Genomic DNA, 26,738 nt, shown 5'->3' with positions numbered 1-26,738 from the left:
CCCAGTGGGAAGGAATAAGTAATACTTGTGCAATCCTGTGAAATTATTTTCCTTCAGCTCCTCCTGCTTACACACGTTCTCCAGGCACCCAAGAAAAAATGGTGGCCATTAGTTCATTCGTGTTTACTCAGCAAGTGCTGGTGTTCTCAGGAACATCTCTGGCCCAACACTCTATTTGATCTTTTGAGGGCTGGCTCCAAACTGGCCCCACAAAGGATCTTATTAGTTTTCCAAAGTAATGATAGGGATCATCGTTTAGACATCAGAGTAGAATCATCTACTTAAAAACAGAGCTATCTGGTCAGAAAAGTGGTTTATTTCCCATTGCTCCCTCTGTATGGAGGTCTGTTTAAGAACTTGGTACCACCTAAGTCTGTTAAGACACATGTTGAATAAACAAGACAGAATTTTATTTATTTATTTATTTATTTTTAATTTTATTTTTAATGTTTTTATTTATTTTTGAGACAGAGAGAGACAGAGCATGGGCAGGGGAGGGGCAGAGAGAGAGGGAGACACAGAATCTGAAGCGGGCTCCAGGCTCCGAGCTGTCAGCACAGAGCCCGACACGGGGCTCGAACTCACACACCGCGAGATCATGACCTGAGCCGAAGTCGGACTCTCAACCAACTGAGCCACCCGGGCACCCCTGGAATTTTAAAATACATAAATTTTTTTAGCCTAAACTTGTCGATGCAATATCAGCCTCATATATCTTGATAGTAAAATCATCAAGATAGGCACTCTTGTTTTCCTTCTCTTTCTCTTCTGTTTTTGAAATCCTGTTTTAAATTAGAGAGGAGAAATGGGGGTAAGATGAGCTACAGAGTGAGAACAGGACATTTGGAGAACTCAGCCAGTACGAGGATTCTTCATGCACGATTCAAACTAACTCAGGAGCACACAGAAGCCTGCTGACCATACCTGTGGTAGGTAACTGGGCTTAAACCACTTTCAATGGTAGTCCTTGCTGAGAGTTCTTAATATATTTTATTTCCTTGATACATTTTTTAAAAGTTTAGTTATTTATTTTGAGAGAGCGAAAGAGAGAGCTGTCAGCCTGGAGCCTGACGCAGGGCTTTATCTCACAAACCATGAGATCATGGCCTCAGCTGAAATCAAGAGTCAGATGCTTAACTGACTGAGCCGCCCAGGCTCCCCTATTTCCTTGATAATTTATGGGCCGACCTTTTCAGAGTGGTTTACAGGTTTCAAGAGAAAGGAAACCTGTAACTTAGTTAAGATATTGAGTACGTAAAACAATCAGGATTAAAAGAGAGAGAAAAGTTAGGACATTCTTGGTTAGTGCTAGGAGTTGTACTGTTGGACTTTATTGCGAGGATTCTTTTCAAACATAACCCAGGGCACTGGCACTAAGATTTGTGTTCAATTCTATTAGCCCTCATCATGTAATTTTGGATAAGTAACTTAAAGAGAAATGTCTTGAACTGGACAGGACATGGTTTCTGGAATCAGACAGATCTGGGTTTAAATCCTGGCTCTGCTACTTAAATAATTAGTGATCTTGGGCACATTAATTAAGTTCTCCGAGCCACTTTCCTCATCAGTCAGATGGAGAGGGTGATCCTTACCTCACACTATTTTATGTTTTATGAAGAATAAATGAAATATGTGTGTAAGATAACTTTCACTTCCTCTTGGGTTGTTTTTTTTTTTTTTTTTCCAGCTTTAAAAGATGAATTTTACCTGTACCTATTTCTCTAATGATTTTTTTTTTTTTTTGGAGAATCAGTTAAAATTAATTAATGCCTAGAAAACAATTTTAATGAGTAAAATAAATTAGTTTACAATAAAACCATTATTATTAAGAATTAGGTAGTGTAATTGCCCAGGGGCCTCAGGAGTGGGTGGGATTCACAAACCAATTCTGGCCAATGAGCCCCTAGGCAAGTTACTCCTCTGAGCTGTCAGTGTCCCCCCGGAGCAAAGTTGTTCTGGGTGGAGCAGCAGATTGTACTGTCCTTGGATGAACACTAAAATCCTCCCCAGGTATCACGATCTTTGATTCAGTCAATGAATAACCTTGCAGTTTGTAAAATGTATTTCCATAGGAAAACATTCAAGGACAAGTAAGGGTTTGTCTAAGAGTGACTTTTGTGGCATCTTCTTTCTGTGATTAGATAAAATTTTCTGATTTCTCAGGCTTTATGATGGTACATGAAGGCAGGTATTCAAATGCAATGCATTTGGTGCTTTGATCCATGAAACATATTTTGCCAAGTTAAAATTCCCTATTTTACGTAATCCAATAGAGAGTCCTTAGCTATTTGTTTCAGTAATTTCCATGAACCAGGAAATAATACATGTGCATGTGCATGTGCCTGGGGTGGGGGGGGAGGGAGCTTTGTTTGTAGTGAATTTCACATTTTAACATCAGAGGAGATAAGCTCTGAAAAAATTCAGTTATCTTTTCACAAACAAAATTACAGGTGTATTAATGCTTTTATAAGTGGAGTCCAAAAATTTTTGTCAGACTTTCCTTCCTCCTGTCATAAACAAGACTATAATAATTTCTCTCGCACTGAACATTCATATTTCAAAGGATTTCTTTCCAAGGGCAAAGCCTACAGCAATATCAACTTCTAGGATAAAGGAGGGTACTTTCATTCCTAAGATAAAACGTGTATTCTTCATTATGCAGCAGGAAGCCTGCAGCTGTCTTGCAATGCTGTCCCCAGGGATTATGCCCTGGATGATCCCACAGTGACACTTTATAATGTGAAGTTTCAACAAGGATCTCCTTTATACAAAGTTCAGTCTTTCCTGAAAACATAGCAAAGTGCCAAGGACTTCAAAGATTTCTAGAGCTTACAGTTATCAAACTGCACATGTATTTCACAATTAAAGATATCCTGTTAAATATCATTTCAAATGTTATCCTTACTGCTTATCAAAAATCCTCCCAGATGTATCCTGTTAAAGAACAGGCCAGTTGATATTGAATAATAACCAGAAAATTAAAATTTTTGCCAGTTTACTGAACCTTTACATTTTTGACCATGACATCACGTTTGTCAACTGAAACAAAATCTCTGAAAGCCTCGAGAACTCAGTTTAGGTTCTTCATAGTGTCAAAAAAAAGACATGCATGTGAAACTTACAGACCATTTTTAACTGTCTTTCCAACTTCCTAATGTTTCTATAAGGTAATACAGGTAAAAGTCCTAGCACTTATCTACAGTAAAAATTAGTTATCTTCTCCATTAATAAAAATTCCTTTTATCTCACTGATGACGACTTTAGTGTAAACATAAATGTCAATAAGACATTTCCTTAATGGAAAAGTTAGGTCAAATAGGCTAGGAAAACCTCAGTAGAGGTCCAGGGCTGGACTGTCTGAAGCTGTACTTCAACATGAAGAACTCTCTGACCACACAACACTTTCAGAGGAGGGCATTTCTACTTTTAAGATCTGCAGTGCTGAGATTTATTGGGAGCTTGGGAATTTGCATCTAAACTGAAGGGCCTCTACCATAACATAACTAATGTTGAGGAGTAGGATTTATAATCCTCTAGAGAGCCTTAATTATTTGGCCACTACCTCACTTTCATTAACTGGAATGAAAACTCTGGATGGTTTTGAGAACCCAGTGGTAATCGTACAGGATATACTGACATCTGGTGGCATCGATTAAGCAAATACTTATGAATTAAGAAGGAGGGCTGTGATTAAAATTATTGACCAAATTGCTTTTAAATACTCAGAACTCCTTCGGAGCTTTTCCAAACACTGTTTTCAAAGGCTTTTCTTTTCCTCCTATGCCATTTATCATCTGGCCTAGTCCATTCATTGAAGCCTTCAGTAAAAAGTTATGTTTTAACTCAAGGTTAATTAACCCTAGATTAATAATGATAAGTGTGAACTGTTGACTAATTTAGGACTTCAATTTTAATAATGAGATCTAAACTGTAATCAATTTTTATGGGGTTATTTGGCTTGAAGGAATACTTTAACATGGAATAAATGTGATCCCTCTAGTTTCCTCCTTAGAAGCCAAGAATGGAGAGCTGCCCACAGTAAAACTGGGGTGTGGTGTGTACAATTTCATGCTCCTAAATCATTTGACCTTTCAAAAATACATCTAATCAAATCTAGGAGAGAATTACCACTGTCTTCTTATTAGCATGACTCTCTCCAGAGTTGTCCATCAAAAGAAGTAAAACAATAGTTTCCACCCTGCTTTTCAGAGTAAAAACTGAAGACAGATTTTGACTTGTCCAAAGTCAGTGACAAGTCCATGAATAGAATCCGGGAGTTGCTAAGTCTTGCTTCTTGCCACCTTTCGACGTGTGTTTCCGTTTAGGATGAGTGACCTATAGTCGGTTGTCATGGTTTTTAAAAGAGCTCTGTGAGGTCTGGCTTTTGCATCAGATTCTGGACTCAAATCATGTTTAAATTGTGTTTCCTCTCATCTTTTCCTGGTTTTGATTATTTTTTAAGAGTAGTTGATGGTCTCATGACATGAGCCTTCTATTTTGTATTTTGTGTCTCGTGTTTTGAATTTTATGTGAAATCGTGGGTTTGATCTTTGACCTCTGTTTACTAGAATACTGATTCGCCACTAATTTGATAGCAAGCCATAGGGATCTACTGTAAACACGCTGCTCACTTTACACAGCTCTGTTTTACTCTTAAGTGAAGAAATATGTGTGTAGAATATAATTTAGAGACTCTTGCAGAAGTAATAAAAACCACATAAGTTTTCAACTTCCCAGGTAGCACTCAGATTAATCACTTTCTGTGATAGAAGGACCTGGTAAATTGAGAGGAAGTCATCAGTGTAAATAGGTATAACGTCACATTTAGTTTTACTTGGTCAGTGTACTCATCCAGAAACAGGGGAGACGTGGCCTAGACCACACAGCCCTACCTAGCTCGCCGGGGCTCTGAACCCAGAGAAAGCGGATCACAGGACGGGAGATCATTTTGTGCACTGATTCTGGGGTGGGGAGGCGGGTAGGGGGAGGTGGGCGGCCAGTGCAGCTAGGCAGGAAACACACAACACAGACACACGAGGAAGGAGCACCGCCTATGAGTGAGGATGGCAGAGAGTGGGCATCATGAAGGCTTAGTCAAGCCTCACAAACTGGCGAGGTGATACTTTCATGAATTGTATTTCCCATTTATCAGCTTACCAAAAGACAACGATGATTAGTTCTTAGTCCAACAACCACGGAGACCTGAGAAGACTCTGGCAAAGCTCCAAGGAAGGTTTGCTTTGTTGCAGCTGCATCCCGGGGCCCAGGCCAGGAAACTGGAGAGCTTGGCCTCAGGAAGGTAGAGATATGGCAAGGTCAGCATCTGGGGAGGAAAATACCGTCTTTCTCTTTCTTCCTATTACGCCAACTGCCTGTGAGTTGCTGGCCCAAGGAAGTAAAAGGTACAAAAGGGTTGTCTTATCCGTGTATATTCCAAGTCTTAATTCCCTATGGGCTGGTTTATGTTATGCCCAGTTTAAGATCAGTCAGCCCTGATAACTCTGGGCTCGGCTAAACATGTAGCATCGGTGGCTGTCCTTGGAATACTTTCATTCGATAGAAAAGAATTTGCTATTAAAAACATATTTGCGATATTCGACCCAGTCTTCTTTTTTTAGTTTCATCTCCTTTCTCTTAATCATATTCAGAGATAGCATGAGAATGAAGTCATTTGTTTGTCCAGCAAATATCTACTGGGCCCCTGCCTTCTTTACACACTATGGTAAGCAGAGGAACAAAAAAATACACGCTGCGTAGATGCCCCCTCAAAAAACGTGTAGCACCGCTGGAGACATGGGGCACTCACTTGTGCAGAGTTAAAGAGCTCTTCAAGAATCTCCCTATCCAATGAAAATATCTAATAAGGCGAGAGGTGCCACAAAGCCTGGTAGGGTTCTGAGGAAAAGGAATGGTATCAGCAAAAATGTGTGTGGGTTTGAAGGAGGAGAAACAGAACACGAAATCCCAGAGCTCTGGAAAGGTTTGCTAGCAGAGACAGAAAAGGAGCTCGAACTCAAAGGCAGCATTCCACGTGGAGAAGGGGGAGGCGTTCCATGAGCCAGGAGCAAAGATGAGGTAGGCAAGCACAGGGCATGCTTCCGGGAACAAGTCTAACTTAGAGGAAAGGAATCAAAAATATACCTCATGGGGCAGGAGCCCCAGGTTCCAGCCCTAACTCAGCCCCTCACTGCTGGGTCACCTTCAGCCCGTCTATGAAGCCAGCTGTCCCTGCGCCTATTTCTCTGAAAACTGGGAATACTGCTTCCTCCTCTGACACACGTGAAGGGTACTTGTAAAGAGCAAATGAGGTAATACACATGAGAATGCTTGGTGATACCAGCATAAGGGACAGATTAGAGAATGCCTGAAATGCCAGCCGGGCTTGACTCTAATCCTTTAAGTAATAAGAAGCCATCGGACATCTTTGAAGAAGGGGATGAGTGACATGACAAACAAGATGTGAGGAACCTAATTCCTTCTTCAAGTCCCTCCTACAGCCGGGCAATCAGTCTCTCTTCTCTGCTGACAATTTTCTGTGATGTCTATTCAACATCTCCTGCAGGTGCTGGGAGGGAAATCCAGCCCAGCTCTTGGGAAGGGCTGTGCACGCCTTGAAACAATCATGCCATGTAAATCAAAGGCCTTGCTGCCCCTGAGCCTTCCTGTTCACTTGAGCATATCTATTGTATTTGGAACGTCATCCAATTTATTCACATTTCAAGATGCCTCAGACTGTGTACAGAGCATTCTTGTATCTGTATCACCAAAAAGCATCCTTGTTTTATGATGTGCTGTCTCTGGCTAGGCAGCTCTAAAGATCATTAGCTCTTTTCCCCATTTCTCTGCCTTGCTAAATCCAAACACACTTCTAAGCTCCTAAATCTTTTTTAATATTACCCACCTTTGGGGAGGAATAGGTTTACTCTTTCTTGCATTTGAATATCACTTTAATCACTACTAAAATTTATGATATAACAGAGTTTAACTTAGGGATGAGTCATTTTTCAGCAACAAATTAGAAAAGTATTAAGTTTCCAAGATATCAAATACAGCTAATTTTAAAAAGCATATTATCCAACTTAGATTTTCCTTTCTTTGTTTGAAACAACTGAGAGGTTTGAAGAAAATTAAAGGACAATCTCTAAAGTCCTTTTTAACTAACTCCTTTTGTGTGTTTCTGTGATTTTTAGTTCTTACCTGTCTAGGTAAATGACTAGGTGAATGAATGCATGAATGAATGAATGAATGAATGAATGAATGAGTTGAAATAATTAGATCTAGAAAAATATGTTTATTTATGTATCACTTCAGTTCCTTTAGCAAATGTTTCCCATAACGGGCCAGTCAGTAAATATTTTTAGGTTTACTCTTATGTGGATCCTGAGAAACTTAACAGAAGACCATGGGGGAGGGGAAGAAAAAGCAAAAAAGTTAGGGAGGGAGCCAAACCATAAGAGACTCTTAAAAACTGCGAATAAAATGAGAGTTGATGGGGGATGGGAAGGAGGGCAAAGTGGGTGATGGGCACTGAGGAGGGCACCTGTTGGGATGAGCACTGGGTGTTGTATGGAAGCCAATTTGACAATAAATTTCATATTAAAAAAATATTTTCAGGTTTGTGGGCCTCGTGGTCTTTGTCACAACTACTCAGTTCTGCCATTGTAGCGTGAAAGCAGCCATGGCCAATACAAAAATGGTGGGTGTGGCTGTATTCTAATAATGTGTTATTTACAAGAGTGGGCAGTGGGCAGGTTTGGCCTTTGAGGTGGTCTGATTAATTTGTTCTCAAATTTCCACGTGCACCAGGATGACCTGAGTGACTTGTGACCAGAAAAGATGCCGAGACCCCAGATTCTGATTCCATGGATTCAGGCTGAGGCTCGGGGTCCCAAGGTTATTCTGATATACCAGAGTTTGGGAACCTCTGCTCTTTCTCCTTAAGAAATGCAGCTCTAAAATGTTATCTACCAAAATTTTGATAAGAGACTCATAAGGGACTCATAGAAGGGAGGTTTAGACAAGAGAATCAAAGTTGGCCCTCTGACAATTAACACATTTTAAATTGAAAAAATAGAACAACTTCTACATTTCTAGAAGTTTTAGGGACCAATAATTTCGACCCGTAATTCTAGCTAGCATCAGTTTTCATAAATCATCTAAATTGTGGCATTCAAATAAGTTATAGAACTATAGCCATAGCCAAATAATATTTTGGATGTAGTCCTTAGGGTGTAAATTGAATTTAAAGAATTTCAACTGATTTTAAAAGGTTCATCAGCCTTCCAGCCTCTAAAATAGTTTACTACTACTATTATTAAAATTATCGCAGCCCAAAAATTATTTAATAATAAGAGCTTTACAGCCCATAAAATATCCCCATTGTTTTAGCATAGCATCAGTTGATACTTTATAAATCTGGATCCAGACTTTTTCCAAAAGCTTGTTGAAAGCTACTCAGCAAAGCAATGAAAAGATAGAAAATATTTTTTTCCATATAGAAATTGAGAGGAGCATGGGTCCCACCCTGTGCAAAAGCATTTCTCATACAAAGAAAAGACACTCAAATTATAAACAGATGGCCAATCACATGACAATCAATTAAAATATATCAGGTGAGGTCTGGTTCCAAATTTGAATTCCATTTTTGTTGGCTAAGCCCAAGAGTTTCCTTCACAGTGGGATGAACGGCTACGTGGAACTGTAGGCTCTGGCCACTCCCTGTCCTCCCTCCCAGAATGGCAACGACAAAGACTACTGAGTAAGCAGAAAACTTGGCATCTGTGGAAGTTTGCCTTGAGCCCATCTGCCAGCTGGTGGTGATGGATGGGGGAGTGAACGAGAGCCCTTCTTGGCGAGTGGATGAGTTTCCATTTGGCGCTCTTTTGTTATTCAACCCAAAATGAATAATTTTTATTATCTTACTATTTTCCTTCTTTTTTTCTTTACAGTATGCTGCCCTCCTGACATACTGTACAAATACTGGCAGGGTTTAAAAAAAAAAAACATCAGAGTTCAATTCTCGAATTTTAACACCGGATCGATGAACATATATGCACAAATTGCCTCATTTCCTTGCACTGCAATTTTGATAAATGAGGAAATTACACTTTTTAATGTATTTACTAAGACAATAAACAGGTTAATCTTGCTGTAAGGCAGTTGGGTATTAGAACAGAGGAAGTTCAATAATCTGATATTTGAAGTTGTTTTTATTAAGTGATACAAAGCTGTTTCAAATATGTGGTTAATGATGCAAGACTTTAATGCCTGTATAATTAAGAAATGATTTTTATATTTGCATTTGGCAAATATAAACTAACTTATAAATGCTTAGTAACATAGTAATGATCTCTGTATGTGTCCAAATCCTCTTAAACCCAAAGCACCCCCTCCCAATGATGACACATTTAGTACTCTCTGGTTTTTATTTTGAAAAGCTGCTAATCCTCAGCTTGTCCTCACTAAAGCGAACACTGGTGATCTCATTGGTTTCGTTCAAAGCAAGGTGAACCACACTGAAACCCTTTCTGAAGCCTCTGGTAATGCCTAACAAACGGCTCTCAGCAATGAACGATTGTCTGCCCACACACCACACATGCTGATCCTTTTCCAGTGGATGGTCAATAAAACCCATAGTATTCTGGAACTGATTCTTAGAGGTCAAACTTGTAACTGTATTTTCCCCAAGATAGTGAAATAAAATGTCTTTATGTTTGCTTGATTTAATTTTCCCCCAAAGAACCAGCATCATGGCCCAAGAATGTTGGTTTACTACCAAAATGATATTTTATCTTAAAGTCACAATACTCTTAATTTATTCCTCTGGATTGTATTCCTCCTGTCTCTCTCTTCAATTTGAAATCAACCCCTGTACTTCTCTCATATTGTGATCCAAGAAGATGTATATTCGTATCACATCTAATATACATCTCCCAGACCTCCACTGTATGACTTTCACTTTTGATCTTGAAGTTAAACAGTGATTTGCTTACTCACACTTCCTACTTGTAAAGTGAGAGATCTTTGAGTGGTTTCTTAACTTTCTACATAACGTGCTACTAGCCTCCTTAAGAACAACATAAGGAACATTTTGTTGAAAACTTTTAGGGTATATTTCTAAAAGCAAAGTGGATAAAGAAAAATAAAGAATGACTCATCCATACTAAAGGAAGACTTTGCTTACAGATATATACTTTTTCCCTTCTTTTTCTTCTTCTATCAAGTATCCAACTGTACTATATCAACATCTCAAATAAATAAGGCTCCACAGTTCCCAAACAAGAAAAAGCCAACACAAAGATACTCTTCTGGGGAAATTTGTGTCTTCAATTCTCTCTTCTCTAGATGATGATCCACCATTTTTGAAGTCAAGTATTCTCCCTCCACTATTGTATCGGCTGAAATCCTGTTCATTCTGACACTTGACCCAAGTTCTACACCCTCAGTAGTGTCCTCTAACCTGCTGCAACCAGGCAACTATACTCATTCTGATTTAATCTGTTTCTGACGGTATAGTGGCCATAGACTAGCCTTCGTGATTTCATACCTGTGCTTTGGGGCTTGCCCAAGTCACATAACCAGTAAGCTCCTATGAAGAAATGAAACACCATGGCTGCCACACCAAGTTCTAGAATCTTCCTCTCCACATCATGAATTGATGAATCTCCTTGAGCACTGCTGTCTGTCACTCTTTACTCAGAAGAAGGAAAAGGTTTTTCTTTCCCCAAAGGACTATAACTTAGTATTTCATGTGCTTTCCAGCTACTTTGTCTCCCGAAGTTACATTCTTCCAACTGGTTCTCTACTCCTTGGATTTCTCCCTCGGTCCTTCAGGGGTTCCTCATCCTCTTATCACTCTTTGCAGTTTTGAAGTTCCCCAAAGTTTATCTTCAGTCACCTTCTCCTTTTGTGTTCTCTACATCGGTGACTTCATTTATACCCATGAGTTCAGAGACTGCTCAAGTGTAGATTACTTAGCTCAAGTCTCTAGCCCTATAGTCTCTCAAGTTCCACTATTATATTTTCTGGTATCTGTTTAACACCTGCAGAGTGTGTGTGTGTGTGTGTGTGTGTGTGTGTGTGTGTGTGTGTAATGATTTCACCAGTTTTCCTGTATCAGCTCTTTCTCGTACCCTACCAAGTTCTCCCCAGAGAGAATTGCAAAGTTATCATTTCTTTCTCCTGCATCCTCACTCCAAATGCTAAGCAAATCGTAGAAGTCTGTCCTTCTTTTCCATTCCTAGTGGCATCTCCTTAATTCAGGGCCTCTTCATCCTGCTTCATGAACAAGTACAATAGTTACCTCTTTTTCTCACTTCCTATCTCCCTGCTCCAGCCCTTCCTACACGTCACTTGAAGCCAGGGAATAAATGATGCCAAAGCAGAGGAGGCAAGTCTAGGCAAGTACCTTGACCCTAAATAGATGGAAAACCAAGATTTAAAGATCAAGGCGGGATAAATCAATACATCAATATTTTTAAACTATTGGAAAATATAGGTGGAAAGAGAAAGAGAGAGGGAGAGAGAGACACCCTGAAGGGGTATCATGATAGCCAAGTAGGGAAGAGCCAAATACCAAAGAGGTCAAAGATATTTCTTTATCTCTGATGCATTCTACTTCCTTACATCTATTTTCTTATCATATCACCAACAAGAAATCATATTTACATTAAAGCAAAATAAAAAATTGATGGCCAGTTCATTTTAGTTTTTACAATTAATTGCACCTGTCAGATTAATGAGTCTCAAAAGATTTGTCAAGTAGGAAGTCAGAGCAGTATTAAACAAGATATAAACCTAGATCCTGGGAGTGTGCCAAAGTGTTCTTTTTGTGGGAGCAATTATTTCTGCTGTATCAGTCTCAACACAATCTCCTTTATAAGGTTGTATTGTATACATGTATCCACCAATGCTGAAGAAAAAGTGTTAGGTTTACCCCAGGTAAACATTTAGACTTAACAGAAAAAACAAAAAACAAAAAAACAGAATCAAACACATTGCATCCTTGAAACGAAGTGTTTCTCATTTGACCACACTTTACCATTTGCAACTGAATCAAGACAGGACAGAATAACTAACCATTAAAAACTCCTGGGTACATTTAGGCTCCAACCAAAGGTAATCAGCCCTGAGGAGGGTTTATAGAGTTATAAAATTCACATGCATCTTTATTTAGAACAGATTTTTGCCAACTGTGGTTTCCAACCCATTAGTGAGTTGTGAGAACAATTTAGTGGGGCTTGATCAACATTTTTTTAAAACCATGAAATACAATAAAACAAAATTGTTAGAATGCATCAAAAATTGTAAGACTATTATTTCAGGAAACTTTTTATTTCAGTAAGTATATTTGTGTATATGTGTGCACTACACCGTAAAAGATATATCTTCTTGTGTGTTGTGGTCAAAAAAGTTTGAAAAATTTAGGGCAGTATAATATGCTTCCTGCTGCTTCGAAAAAAAATAACAGCAGCAAATTCCATCAGATTATACTGCCTTCCATTATCCTAGCTCTTTCTAGAGAAGCTGCATTAAAAAGACACCCTTCCTCTCTCCTCAGCAGTACCTTCAGTGCATTCTTATGCCTGTGATTCTCAAAGTGCTGTCCACGAAACCGTGCAGGTCCCTGAGACCCTTTCCGAGAGTCTGCAAGTTCGAAAATACTTCGTTGTGACACCAGGACATTATTTGCATTTTCAGTGTGCTTCTATTTGCATTGGTGGAACAAAGGCACAACACAACAGCTAAAACTTCTGGGGCCCCAAGCACCAGCCGAGGCAGTGGCACCAAATCGTAGCAGTCAGTGTGTGTGGCATTGCCACGCATACATTCGCGGATTTTTCTTAAAATGCCAATTTCGCTTAACAGTGACCCTGATGCAGCAGTAAGAAGTATTACTTTTATTGGGGCGCCTGGGTGGCTCAGTCGGCTAAGCGTCCAACTTTGGCTCAGGTCATGATCTCCCGGTTCATGTGATGGAGCCCCGTGTGGGGTTCTGTGCTGACAGCTCGGAGCCTGGAGCCTGCTTGGGATTCTGTGTCTCCCTCTCTCTCTGCACCTCCCCCACTCGTGTTCTGTCTCTCTCTCTGTCTCAAAAATGAAATAGAACATTTAAAAAAGTATTAGTTTTATTAAATGTTTACCCTTGAGCACATATCGTTCTAATATTCCGTGTCAGGAAGTAAGAAGTTGTCATAAGGACCTGGACGCATCCCAGTTGTGATGGTCGTGTCTTAAGGAGAATCCTTTGTGTGGTGAGCGAGCTAGCCGCTTTTCAGTGAAAGAGCATTTTTACTTGAAGAAGCTATGCTTATTCAGATGTTGGTATTTGGCAGACATCGTCTCTAAAATGAACAAAGTGAGACCATCACTTCAAGGAGAACAACTGAAAGTATTTATTGCCAAAAATAAAATTTCAGCTTTACAGAAAGATGAATATTTTAGAAAACTTGACAGTGTGGCAACACTTAACGAACCGTAGGGTGAAATCAGTGGTGATATTGACAGAAGTGACTGTTCGATACTGTGGAATGAAACGTTTGGAACATTTGGAAGATCTGCATAACTCAGCGAACCAATACTTTCCGAACGACCACTGCACGGTACTAGTACAAGATAGACCGTTGGGTTTTGCAGGGATGGGGTACAAAAAGTCACTGACACGGTTTCAGAATCCACCAAGTTTTCAGAAACCAACCTTTAAGACACTAGCACTTGCTGAGTTCTGGTGTCACGTCACAAGGGAACATCCAGTTATCTAGAAGGGTTCTTAAAATACTTCTCCCTCTTCCAGCTACATATTTGCACAAGGCCAACTTTTCTTCACCCACTTCAACCCAAATGATGCATCGCGTGAGATCGGACGCAGAAGCTGATCTGGGACTACAGCTGTTTTCTATTAAGCTAGACATTAAAGAGACTTATAAAAATGTAAAACAATGCCACTCTTCTCACTTTTTCTCATTTAAGGCCCCTTATTTATGTTATTATGTAACGGGCTTATTATTTTTAACGGATAAAATAAATTAATTTTTTTTTCACGGCTCTAATTTCTAATACAATAAGCACTGGTAAATAAAACACGCGTAAACAAGGCTCTCTGGAGTCCTCAATGATTTATTTTTAAGAGTAGAAATGACCCTGAGACCAAAATATTTGAAAACCACTGTCCTGGATCTTATTTGATTCTTCTTTTAAAAATCACCACATCCAAAAATAGGAATGTATATTTGAGCTTCCGAGCCACCAATCAACTGTACTGTTTAAGACAAGCTTGCTAACAGGTATGAATTGGGGATATTTAAGGCCATTTCTAGATTTAAAAAATAAATTTCCCGGGGCGCCTGGGTGACTCAGTCGGTTGAGGGTCCGACTTTGGCTCAGGTCATGATCTTGCGGTTCGTGAGTTCGAGCAGCCCCACAATCAGGCTCCACGCTGACAGCTCAAAGCCTGGAGCCTGCTTCGGATTCTGTGTCTCCCTCTCTCTGTCCCTCTCCTGCTCGTGCTCTGTCTTTCTCTCTCAAGAATAAATAAACATTAAAATTTTTTTAAAATAAATTTCCTAACTGAAGAATGTTTAATGTACACATCATATAACAGGTAAAGTTCACATAGGGGCCCATATAAAACCCTTAATATTCTCTCTCCTGCTGATCTTGATTTTTAAAGTGTTTGCTTTTAATTACTATATTGTCAAGCTGGGGATCATGTAAAACATAACCTCTATTGATCAGTAGAAGTCACAATTCTAATCTGACACTTTAAATTCTTCATCTCACCCTAGCTGTGCATCACACGCGATGCAAAATGCCTGTCACAGTGTTCCCCACATCAAGAGCTTTTCTTGATGAAATGTCAGTACAAGAACCCATGCCCCAATGTCTCCAGAACACTCCAGAAAAGACGTTAGCCTGCAATGAAAGTTTGTATGAAATCAACATGACTTAATTACATTCATCATACTGAAAATCAAATTCTGTGCCAATGATACATGGCACTTGGAGCTTATTTTACAAACATTAACTAATTAATCTGCAAAACATCCCTGAGAGGCAAGGCATAATGATATATGAGCTGACAACCTAATTATGTCTAATTATTCATAAGATTTCTCCCTTCCAAGTGTTTTTTATTGCCAGTTCAGAGAAACAGGCCTGCTACGTGCTTAAATCAGATGTGGAAATCAACTATCACTTATTCCATCCAGAATTCTCTTGCTACAGAGTGCCCACATTTCCTTTTAGAACAGATCATCCTGTACCATTTTCCAATGGAACAGTTCATAGAGACCCCAACGCCCCCCCTACCCCCAAACATTAATCTAGTGCTGAACTCACAGTTCTAGATCTTAAATGATAATTCTTTGCTCCTTTCTTTCCCCCAGGGCAATTTTGATCATTATCCCAATTTCTCTGACCAGTTTTGCTCTATTGTCCTTTCTTCCCACACTATCTTTTTCCACTGTAAAGATACTCACAGACACAGACCCAATTGCCGTGCACTTACTTTCCTCCAAATTTTGTCAGCAGAAGGCCAAAGCTGCCTTCTCTGTGCTTTCGTTTCTGTCGCCTCCTTGACTTGAACACTTTTGGGAGTTCCTCAAGCTCTCTGCATAATTCTTTCACTTCTCATCCCACTTGAAACTAGGCAACTTTGTTCTGATAATTCCACTTCGGCTTCTAAATTTTCTCTTTAGCAGCAAGTTGGGCCTTGAAAGTGAATGCCATATGTTTAAAAACATTGCTAGAAGACATATTGTGAAGTGGGATGTTACCATTTGTGGGCGGGGGGGAGGGTATTATACAATTCTGCCTAAAAATGCATAGATTATCTCAGGAATGGGAAATAAATAACAGTTCTTATGAGAACTATATTAGGGTTCCCCAACAAAACAGAACCAACAGGATGTATGTGTGTGTGCGCACACGTGCGTGTGTGTGCGTGTGTACAGAGAGGAGAGATAGATTTATTTAAGGAATTGGCTCACACGACTGTGGAAAGCAGTACATTCAAAATCTGCAGGGTAGGCGGATAGGCTGAAAATTCTAGCGAGAGTCGATATTGTCTTGAGTCTAAAGGCAGAATTTTCCCATCTTGAAGGGAATTTCAATCTTTGCTCGTAAGGTCTTCAACTGTTTGGATGAGGACCATTCACATTGTGGATGTCTACTGATGTAGATGTACAAAGTCTACCAACGTAAATGTGAATTGCAACTAAAACATGCATACCTTCACGGCAACATCGAGGGTAGTTTTGACCAAACAACTGGGCACCGTAGCCTCGCCAGGTTGACACATGAAATTAGCCTCACAAGGTCCTACCTTGTTTCAGAAAGCATTTAAGGCAACCGTCTACATTTTCCATCTTTGTAACTTTACCAGCTAACAAAGTACCTCCTATACTAAGTGTTCACTCTTCGGTGGCCGAGTAAATAAATGTGTGTTGGACTTGTGTTTCCAATAAAATTATAAACTTGAGGGACAATATTTATCTTGCATTTCCTAAAGCAATCAAATAGTTTAACCCAAATTCTCCAGGGTAGTACTGATTTCAGTACTTGTCACACCATGTGTCCTCATTTTTAATTTGTAGAAAACGTGGTTACCATACCTCTAACAAGTAGTTTCATGCTGAACACAGTCCTTAAATCTCACTAAATACTTGCTGATTAAAATGGAAATTTCAGCCCATGGACATTTTGCTTACAATTTGACAAAATACAACCAGAGGAGATCATCGTTTCTCCTCTCATTTATTCATGAGACACAAAATGCAGTCTGGTTCTTATGTTTTAAATTTTCCATGTCCAGTACAGGGTGTGGTTATAATGAATTGCCGAGCCAATGTGAAGTAAGATACTTGGTAATCAAGGGCAAGTTTAAACAGTGCTGAACATTTTTTTAGAGTGAGTAAACATGCAGGTAATACATCCAGGAAAGGGCTTGTGTAGAAAGGGAGGGGCACAATTAGACAAATAAAAATCCCTATTTATGGATTCTCTATGTTGGTAATATGACCTTACAATTTCAAGAGGAAGGTAGATGTTTTTTTTAAGACATAAGAAGACATTAGAATCAAAAAATAAATAAAATGTTTTTCCAACAAAAATTACTTGGGGCTTTTCTGGACTGCTGGAATTATTTTCCTACTTTATAATCTGATGTGATTTTTAAAACTGCTGGTTTGTTCCAAAATGATATCTCAAAGGAGTACAAGTTATACCACTCGGAGTTTGGATAGCCTTGGTGAAAATTTAAAGCTATTATAGAAAAATGAGTGATGAATTATCTTCAAGGAAGCCAGAAAGTGCTTGAACCAAAGCCTTCAGATACTCAGTCAAAAAATCAGTGAGATTTAGTGATGGCTTGGGTACAGGGGTGAAGATATAAAAGAGATGAAAGATGTCTTAGCTGCAGGGGGGACTGAAATTATGCTGATCTCATTATGAGAGACAGAGAAATTAGGATAGAGAACCGGTATGGAATATTTAGCAGAGGAGTGAAGGTGATGAGTGATTTGGAACATGCTGAATGTAAGTGAAACATGGAGATACCCTGTAAACAGCAGGCAAGAAATCAGAACCAGAGCTGGAGTTCCTAGGATCTTTACAATGGAATTTAAATAAGACCCTACCTATTAACCACAGTTATTCCTTGCCTCCTCTATGCCTACCCAAGTCACAAATTTAGCCTTCCCAGACTCCAGCTGGATGGGATGATTTGCAGACCCCCTACTTTGAACCCTCTGGAACATGTGATTGTTCTCTTCTCACCTGGAATGTTCTCTTTCTTTCTCCAGCCCCACACCCAACAACCCCACACTCCAATTTTAACTCAAACTTCAGGTTTTACTTTAGATGCTGCTTCCCTGATTGCCCCCTTACCCCCCCCCCCCCCCACACACACACACGTACACACACACACTCCTGTGTTAGGTTAGTTGCCTTCCTATGAGTTTCCAGAGTACTTAGTATTTATTCCCCCCATTATACCATGTTATAAGCTGCTGGGGCACCTGGGTGGCTCAGTCGGTTAAGCATCTGACTTCGGCTCAGGTCATGATTTCATGGCCTGTCAGTTCAAGCCCCAGGTTGGGCCCTGTGCTGGCAGCTCAGAGCCTGGAGTCTGTTCCGGATTCTGTGTCTCACCTCTCTCTCTGCCCCTCCCGTCCCCCTCTCAAAAATAAATAAACATTAAAAAAAAAAAAAAAAAAGGATCCTGCTTACTCATCCTCCTGTCCAACCCAAGTTTAACATTCCCAAGGGCAGGCACTGACTGCATTCTTCCTGCTCGTTACCATGCTCCTAACTCCGCTGCACATAGCAGGCCCTCAATAAGTGAATTACCAGAAAGGGTTGAATAAAGGCCAGATCACAGTGGGAAAAGATCTCCAAAGGCATGACTGAAAAAAGAGGATGGTAGTTGACACTATTAGATCATTGATATTTCAAGTAGCAAGCTTGGAAATGCCTTGAAAAATTAATTCCCTGTTGTACGTGTATATCCTGTGGAATGGGCGTTGAGGCTACGGTGTTGTGTTCTCGTATGGTTTTTCTAGGGAGACATGTAAGGGCAGAGCACAGCCATGTGGGTGGTGGGTGTATCTTCTAAGAAGCCTGAAGCCTTTCTCTAGGGCGGCCACCTGGGAAATAAGTGGGTCCTCAGACAGGAAGTGAAACTGAATGGTGGGTTTGAGGGTGCATGGAAGAAGAGGCTTGATCTTGCTTTCTTAGTCTGTAGCTATGCCTTCCAATATAGGGGCCACTAGACACATGAAGCTGTTGAGCACGTGAAATATGCTCTTTCGGGGAGCCTGGGTGGCTCAGTGGGATAAGCGGCTGACTTCGGCTCACATCACAATCTCACAGCTTGTGAGTTCCAGCCCCGCATCCGGCTCTGTTCTGACAGCTCAGAGCCCAGGGCCTGCTTTGGATTCTGTGTCTCTCTCTCTCTCTCTCTCTCTCTCTCTCTCTCTCTTTCTCTCTGTCCCTCCACTGCTCTTGCTCTGTCTCTCTGTCTCTCTGCCTCTCAAAAATAAACATTAAAAAAATTTTTTTTAAAGAAATATGCTGCCTGAATTGAGATCTGCAGCAAATTCAATACATACCAGATTTCAAACTTAATACAAAAAATATTAAATAATTTTGATTTTGATTTTAATTTTGATTATTTGTTGAAATGATAATATTTTGGATATAGCGGGTTAAATAAAGTACATTATTAAAATGAATTTCACTTATTTTTGTTTACTTTACCAAAGCTACTAAGAGTTTTGAAATTCCATATGTGGGGGGTGCCTGGGTGGCTCAGTTAGCTAAATGTCTTACTCCGGATTTTGGCTCAGGTCATGATCTCGCAATCATGAGATTGAGCCCCACATTGGGCTTCACGCTGAGCATGGAACCTGCTTAAGAATCTGTCTCTCTCTCCCCCTCTGCTCCTCTCCCCTCCCTAAAGAGATAAATAAATAAACTTAAAAATAAAAATAAAATTCCATATGTGGCTCACATCATATTTCTTTTGGACAGGACTAGTCTGGAGTAAAGCGGGGGTCTCGACATCTCTGAATGTCCTCCTGGGTGGAATTGTTTAGGCAGAAGACGACATAAGCCTGAAAGCCTGAAAACTAAGCCAGGTCTTGTCAAAGAAGAATGACTTCTGAGCGTCTCTTTCTCGTTTCCACTATCAGTAAGGGCTTTCCGCATGTGCTGGGCACCCTGGAAGATACTGAAGCTATAGGATAAACCAAGTGGAGATGGTCTTGCCCTTACGAAGCGTGATTCAATCCCTCTCCTCAGGACATTTTCCTTTCACTACTGCCACCCTTGGAGGAAAGCCAGTGGGGGAAGGAAGCACAGCACTTGTTATTACTTTTGTTTGTTTGCAATTGTGATGAAATTTGTGGAATGCTTGCTCTGTCTTCTTCAGGCTCAGGGGATGCCTTGTCTCACTGAAAGTTCGTTCATAATTCTACAAAGCAGGAATTATTATTATTCCCATAAAGGGCAAGAAACTGAGGCATGAAGAAGTAAAATGACTTGCCCAAGCCACACAGCTGGTTGGAGACAAAGCCCAGATTGAAACTCAGATCTGCCTTAATCCCGTTCCCGCTGGCAACTGCTATAACCCTACACTTCATTTCCTCCCCAATACACCGGCGACACTCATACTAATGGCTCCAGTTCATGGATATTTACTCAGTGTAGGCACTGTCCTAAGGGCTTGATGCTTACATAGTTAATCCTCACAATTCCCTTCAGGACTGTGGTTCTTGTCATTGTTATTATTATTATACAAATGAGGAAACTGAGTCCCAGAAATTGAAGGAACAGGTTCAAGATCATCCAGCTACTAAATTGTGGCATTATTTGAATGTTAGTCCTCCTACATTTAGAGTTCTCTAAATGTTCCATCTTTTGAAAATACCCATAAAAGATATTTTTTTAATGTATCTGGTAGGGGGTGCGTGGGTGGCTCAGTCGGTTAAGTGTCTGACTTTGGCTCAGGGCATGATCTCATTGTTCTCCAGTTCGAACCCCGCTTGGGGCTCTGTGCTGGCAGCTCAGAGCCTGGAGCCTGCTTCCAACTCTGTGTCTCCCTCTCTCTGCTCCTCCCCCACTCATGCGTACGCTCTCTCTCTCTCTCTCTCTCTCTCTCTCAAAAATAAATAAGCATTAAAAAAATGTGTTTGGTAGGTAAAAGCCAACTCTCTTTGATTAGGGACTAATATCTCAAGCCATTTTAGAGAGAGGAATGAGGACCTTCCAGAGCTACTCTCTCCTCCCTTAAGCAGCCAGAGGAGAAAAACAGTCTGATGCAATTCAAAGAAGGTACAAATCCTCCTAAACTCATCCTTCAGAGTTGGAAACATTCTGCATGGTCATCAGTCCAAACCTCTCATTTCACAGATGAGCAAATGAGAGATAAAGGGACTTGCCTGAGGCCACACAACTGGTTTGTAGCAGAGCAGGACTGGAGCATGTGTAGTTTCTCACAGTGTTTGACTCTCTCCATAACCTACACAGCCTCCCGAGGACCGAGGAGGTCTGGGGAAATTGGAGGGAGGAAGTGAGCTGCCCTATTGGCTGACAGGAAGCCAAGCTAACACTGTCTCGTCGCACGCACAGTTTCTATGCCGTCCCCAAAGCAAATTGAGCACAGCACTGAGCGGGGTCCTGCGGGAGAACCACTAGACCAGTCCACGCTTGCTTTAAAATCCACAGCACACCATTGCTGTGACAGGCAAACAGGACAAACCATAGAAAAACAGCATTAACTGTGCACGTGAAAACAGAGGCTTTTTCTTTTGTTGCTTTTTTTTTTTTTTTTTCTTTTAATCATGTGCAATTCCAGGCTTTTTCAGAGGGAGTGTGTGTCACTGGGTAGAGCAGCAGTGATTCTTGACTGGCTGGACAGGTTTAGGAAGTTGTGTTGGGGAGAAGACGCCTCCATGAGACGCAGATGACTCTCCGTGCTGATCCTGGAAAATTTCACACACAGTGAAAAAATTTTAATTAGCAACCTGGACCTAAAGCTGTTCCTGGATGCTACTCTCCAGGCATCAAGCTGTTCGATGGCTCAGGAGCCCACCAAACCTGGACTTGCTGTCTGTCCCTGAACACACTGACACTTTTCACTTTTGTCCAGGGCGTTCTCCCTTCCTGCCGTCTCTCTCCTTCCTGACACTTATTTTGGACGCACTCTTCCCTCAGGCCCTGCTCAAAGGTCAGAAATGTCTTGAAGCTTTTCCAGACCACTTTCAGCTGCTAATCACTCCTTTTCTGCAGTCTTAAGTCGAAGGTCCCACTGCACTTAGCACCTAGTTAACGAGTTCATAGTTGGTTTGCATTTACCTATCTCTTTACGTGTATGGTCTGTCTCCTGAACTGTAATGAAGCCACTCAAAGCAAGGGAAAGATCTAGTTCCCCCATGAATCCCAGATTTCTTCCTGGCACAGAGCTATGAGAGCAGCAGGCATTCAATAAACCTCGGCTACTGCTGATGACAGTATGATGATAATGTCGATGCAGGAGAAGGAAAAGGAGAGGCGGAGAAAGAAAGTAAATCCTGTTCAAGTAAAACGGTCATAGAAAACCTACAGGACAAATTGGATTACTACAGAAACCAAGCTCCAGGCCAAAGAAAAGTGGTACAAATGATCAAATTTATGTCTGTGAGACCTGTGCCTGCCACATTTGTCACACCTGGTTCCACAGGCCATTTCATTGGTATTCAATACAACACAAGATCATCTTATTCCCGGGGCGCCTGGGTGGCGCAGTCGGTTAAGCGTCCGACTTCAGCCAGGTCACGATCTCGCGGTCCGTGAGTTCGAGCCCCGCGTCAGGCTCTGGGCTGATGGCTCGGAGCCTGGAGCCTGTTTCCGATTCTGTGTCTCCCTCTCTCTCTGCCCCTCCCCCGTTCATGCTCTGTCTCTCTCTGTCCCAAAAATAAATTAAAAAAAAAAAAAAAAAAGATCATCTTATTCCCTCCTTGAGGAGCTCACTGTCATGGTTAATTTTATTTTTTTTCAACTTTTTTTTTTTAATTTATTTTTGGGACAGAGAGAGACAGAGCATGAACCGGGGAGGGGCAGAGAGAGAGGGAGACACAGAATCGGAAACAGGCTCCAGGCTCCGAGCCATCAGCCCAGAGCCTGACGCGGGGCTCGAACTCACGGACCGCGAGATCGTGACCTGGCTGAAGTCGGACGCTTAACCGACTGCGCCACCCAGGCGCCCCTGTCATGGTTAATTTTAAATGTCAACTTGACTGGGCCACAGGGCACACAGACGTTGGGTCAAACATTATTCTAGGTGTAATGTGAGGGTGTTTCTGGATGAGATTAGGATTTGTGTCAGTAGACTGGTAAACAGATTGCCCTCCCTGATGTGGGTGGGCCTCCTCCAATCAGTTGAAGCCCTGAATTAAAAAAAGAAAGATTGAGTAAGACGGAGCTCCTTCTGCCTGATTGATGAGCTGGAACATCAGTCTTTTCCAGCCTTCATTATTGAACTGAAAATTTGACTCTTCTTGGGTCTCAAGCCTTCTGTTTAGACTAGAACTGACACCATCAGCTCTCCTGGATCTCCAGCTTGCTCACTGCAGATCTTGGGACTTCTCAGTCTCCATAATCACATGAGATCTGTATCCATATCTTTATATTTATATCTGCATCTCCTATTGATTCTTTCTCTCTGGAGAACCTTCACTAATTCGCCCACCTAGCTGGCCTTCTTAACTGAGCAGCAGAAGTCCGGACTCTGCCACAGCATGGAAGATATAAACTGGAAGAAAAGGGTAATACCAAGATATGGGTAACTACATCTTGACCTCGGATTTGTGGCCATTTGTCTAGCCCTATATTTCCCACATCAAGGCGTCTTCATTTGGCAATTACATCTAAAATCTGTTGTGTTGTCACCTAAAACTAAGGTTCTTATTTTTCTCTTAATGTCTTCTCCAGTTCACGACAAGCCTCATCAGTGACAAACCTATTATATGGTAAGAGCTGAGAGGCAACTTTGCATGCCCCACCTCCATCTGCCCAATTCTTATTCCTTTGACAGAAAAAATCCTTTGGGTTAAGATGTCATGTTACCAGGAGAGTCCGTTTAGAATGCAAATAGCCATGGAAGAAGACCTATTAATGTTAGTATCTTGGCATGCACCCATTCCTAGATGCCACCTTGAGAGTGGAGACCAAAGGAATGAGACACAACACAGTACAGTTTCAGACGAGGCAGAGGGAAAGATGTTGGGGGACTGGCTGGGGAGGACCAGCTTGGGTGGGACACAGCCTTGGGAAGTCCCACACAGTCAGATGTCAGTAAAGGCAAGAGAGGATGCAGAAGGAGGACAGGGGCTAAGGAAAGAGGCCTGGAAAGAAGTCAAGAGAAGGTCAGAGTCCCAAAAGGGGGAGGGCACTAGACTAATATTTTGCCAGTTGGACACTTGTGTTAGGACTGGCTCTGGTACCGTTTCTCCAGGCCTGAGCCCAGATACTCTTATCAGCTCTCTCCTCCCTTGGCCTCTCTCACCTCCCTCGTGATCTCTCACTAAATCCTGCTGTTTTCAATTCCATGTCGCTTGGATCCTGCCTTCATGTCTGGTTCCCAGATACAATTCTGCTGCTGTCGGCCCTGAGGGTCACATCAGGACTGTGCTCCACCCTTCATCCTGGTTCCATCCTTGCGGGATATATCTTCCACTTCGAAAATCACCTCCCTCTCATGTGGGTGATCCCAACACTCCCTTCTCCCCGGGGCCACCTGTGGCTTCAAAGACATGCGCTAGTAAGTGAAACTCCTGACTCTCCCTTAACGGACTCCTAACCTGCTCCCTACCTAAGGTCCTTTTTAGGAATAGCTAACACTCGTATAGTGAATTACAGTTTATGGAAATATTGCCATCAACTATAACCTGGCTGGCACCCCCAACACTGAAACCACCCAGGCAAAGACCACTCAGGCTTCTATTGGTCATTATTGCCAAAGCCAATGAATACTTTTCATTTATTGTTTTGCCCTTCTCTTTGCCACCTGTGGCATAATTCAACATACCTTCATTTTTGTTACTCTCCCCTGCCCGTCTCCCTGGCATGACTCTATGCCACTTCTTCACGGCACTGGCTGTAGCCTTTGTCCACTCAGCCTCCCTCTCCTCACCTTGGTAACTGCCCCCACCTCCCTGAAGAGAGTGAGCAACAATCCCTGTGGGCCAAGCATAAAACCAAATCTCTCTGCCCTCAGTAATTGAGCCAGAGATGGGTCACACGTCTCAAATCAGGCCAGTTTTCCACCAGGACTTTCTAAATGAAGCTGGTTGGGGCACACCTTTAATAGATCTGTGTTGCTGTATAACAAATACCCCCAAAATCTCAGTGGCTTATAACAACCAATATTTATTTTCTCATCCATGAGTCTGTAGGCCCGATGTGGCCAGGATTGGCCTCAGGTGTGCTTCCCAGGCTTCATTCTCTCTGGACCAGTGGCTACTTAGGGCCTACTCTTCTCAGAAGAGAGCCCAGGAAGATGAAACACAGGATGCCTCGGATGACCTTGACCCAGAACTGTCACATTGTCACTATCCACATTTCCAAAGCAGACCGTGTGGCCAAACCCAGCATCACTGAGAAGCTGCCTGTAAGTGGGAGGAATTGCAGTCACTTGGTAATTGTTGGGGAGAGAGGTGGGGAGGAGTGGGAGTGGATAATACAAATATCCCTGCTTGGGAGTGGGGCACGAAGAACCAGGAACAGTAACCAACCTGTCACACTCCCTTTACCTTTCTGAACCCAGGCTCTAAGGATGGACATTAGGAGTTGCTCTGGCCATGCCCCCACCATGTGGGGCTGGCCGGAGGATGAAGCCCTTGCCCAAAAATCAGTTCCTGGATCTAGTGGTCCGGCTCCATCCCTGCCGTCCCGGGTTTTAGTTATCAGTTATTGAATTTCCCTTTGGTTTGGGATTCTGTCACTCACTCACCAAGAGGACCGGCAAGTTTCTTCTCTTACCTCTCAACTGGTCCTTGTTGGCCTTGTGTTCTGCACTCGGCTCCTCTCTCTCTAGAAAAGGAAGGAGTCAGCAAACTCTGGTTTGTGCCAGCCACCTGTTTTTTGTAAACAAAGCTTTATTGGAACACAGCCATGCACATTAATTTACATACTGCCTGTAGCTGTTTCTGCACTGCACCGGGAGAGTTGGATAGTTATGGTAAGAGACCATATGGTCCACAAAACCTATTTACTATTTGGCCCTTTATAGAAAAAGTTTGCCTGGTCCTACTCCAAAAGATGGAGGCCATGTGGTTTCCCTGGCCAGTCTCATCCACCTGCACACTGGTGACTCCCAAATCTCTCTGGCCCCAGACCTCACCCCTGCATCTTAGGATAATGGTGCACATCGTTTTCTGCTCAGATGCTCCACAAGCTCCTCAAATTCAAGGAGCCTTCAACTCCAGCTGAGCTCACCCTCTCCCCCTAAACAGAATCCTCTTTCCTAGTCCCCAGTGTGGGCAAGTTGTGCTGCCTTAGCAGCCAGTAGCCCAAACTAGAACACATCGTAGACTCTCTCTTCTCTCTCGTCCCCCTACTTCCCATGTCCTCCCCCTCATTCCCTTCTTCTCTCTCCCTCCCCTGCCCCATCAACAGGTTGTGCTGGTTTTGCTTGGAAACATTTCTGAAATCTCTCCACTCTCCAGCCGTCGTCATGTATCCTCACTTGAGTCATTACAGCCTCTTAACTTGTCTCTCTGTCTCTGGTGTTTTCCACCTAAACCATCCCTGCCCTTCCGGCAGGGAATCTTTTAAAGCACCAATCCTGACCTGTTGTAAACTTACTCAGTGGCTCCCATTAGGAGTCAAGTCCAACCTTGATACCCCAGCACACGAAACCTAAATTTCCTGGCCCTGCTGGTCCTCCTGTCCCTATTCTAGGGTAGATCTCCTCTCACCCAAGACTAATGAGGAAATATGCACACTATGCTGTCTCTGGCCTCTGGCCTCGGTTTATGCCTGTTCCTGCTGTCAGCCCTGCTCACCCCCACCCCTCTTCTACACTGGCTAACTCATCCTTCAGGATTCAGAACACTCATCACCCCCTTCTAGATGACCCTCTCAGGTACCACTTACCTTCCCAAGCTGAGCTGCGAACAACTTTTTTCTTGTCTCCCAGCTCTCACCCTAAAGTTACCTGTTTACCTGTCTGCTCACCTCGCTGTCAGCCCCTGGGGCACAGA

Source organism: Panthera onca, chromosome F2 (assembly GCF_046562875.1).
Source record: "Panthera onca isolate mPanOnc1 chromosome F2, mPanOnc1 haplotype 2, whole genome shotgun sequence".
Classification (NCBI taxonomy): domain Eukaryota; kingdom Metazoa; phylum Chordata; class Mammalia; order Carnivora; family Felidae; genus Panthera; species Panthera onca.
This window is presented reverse-complemented; position numbering follows the sequence as displayed.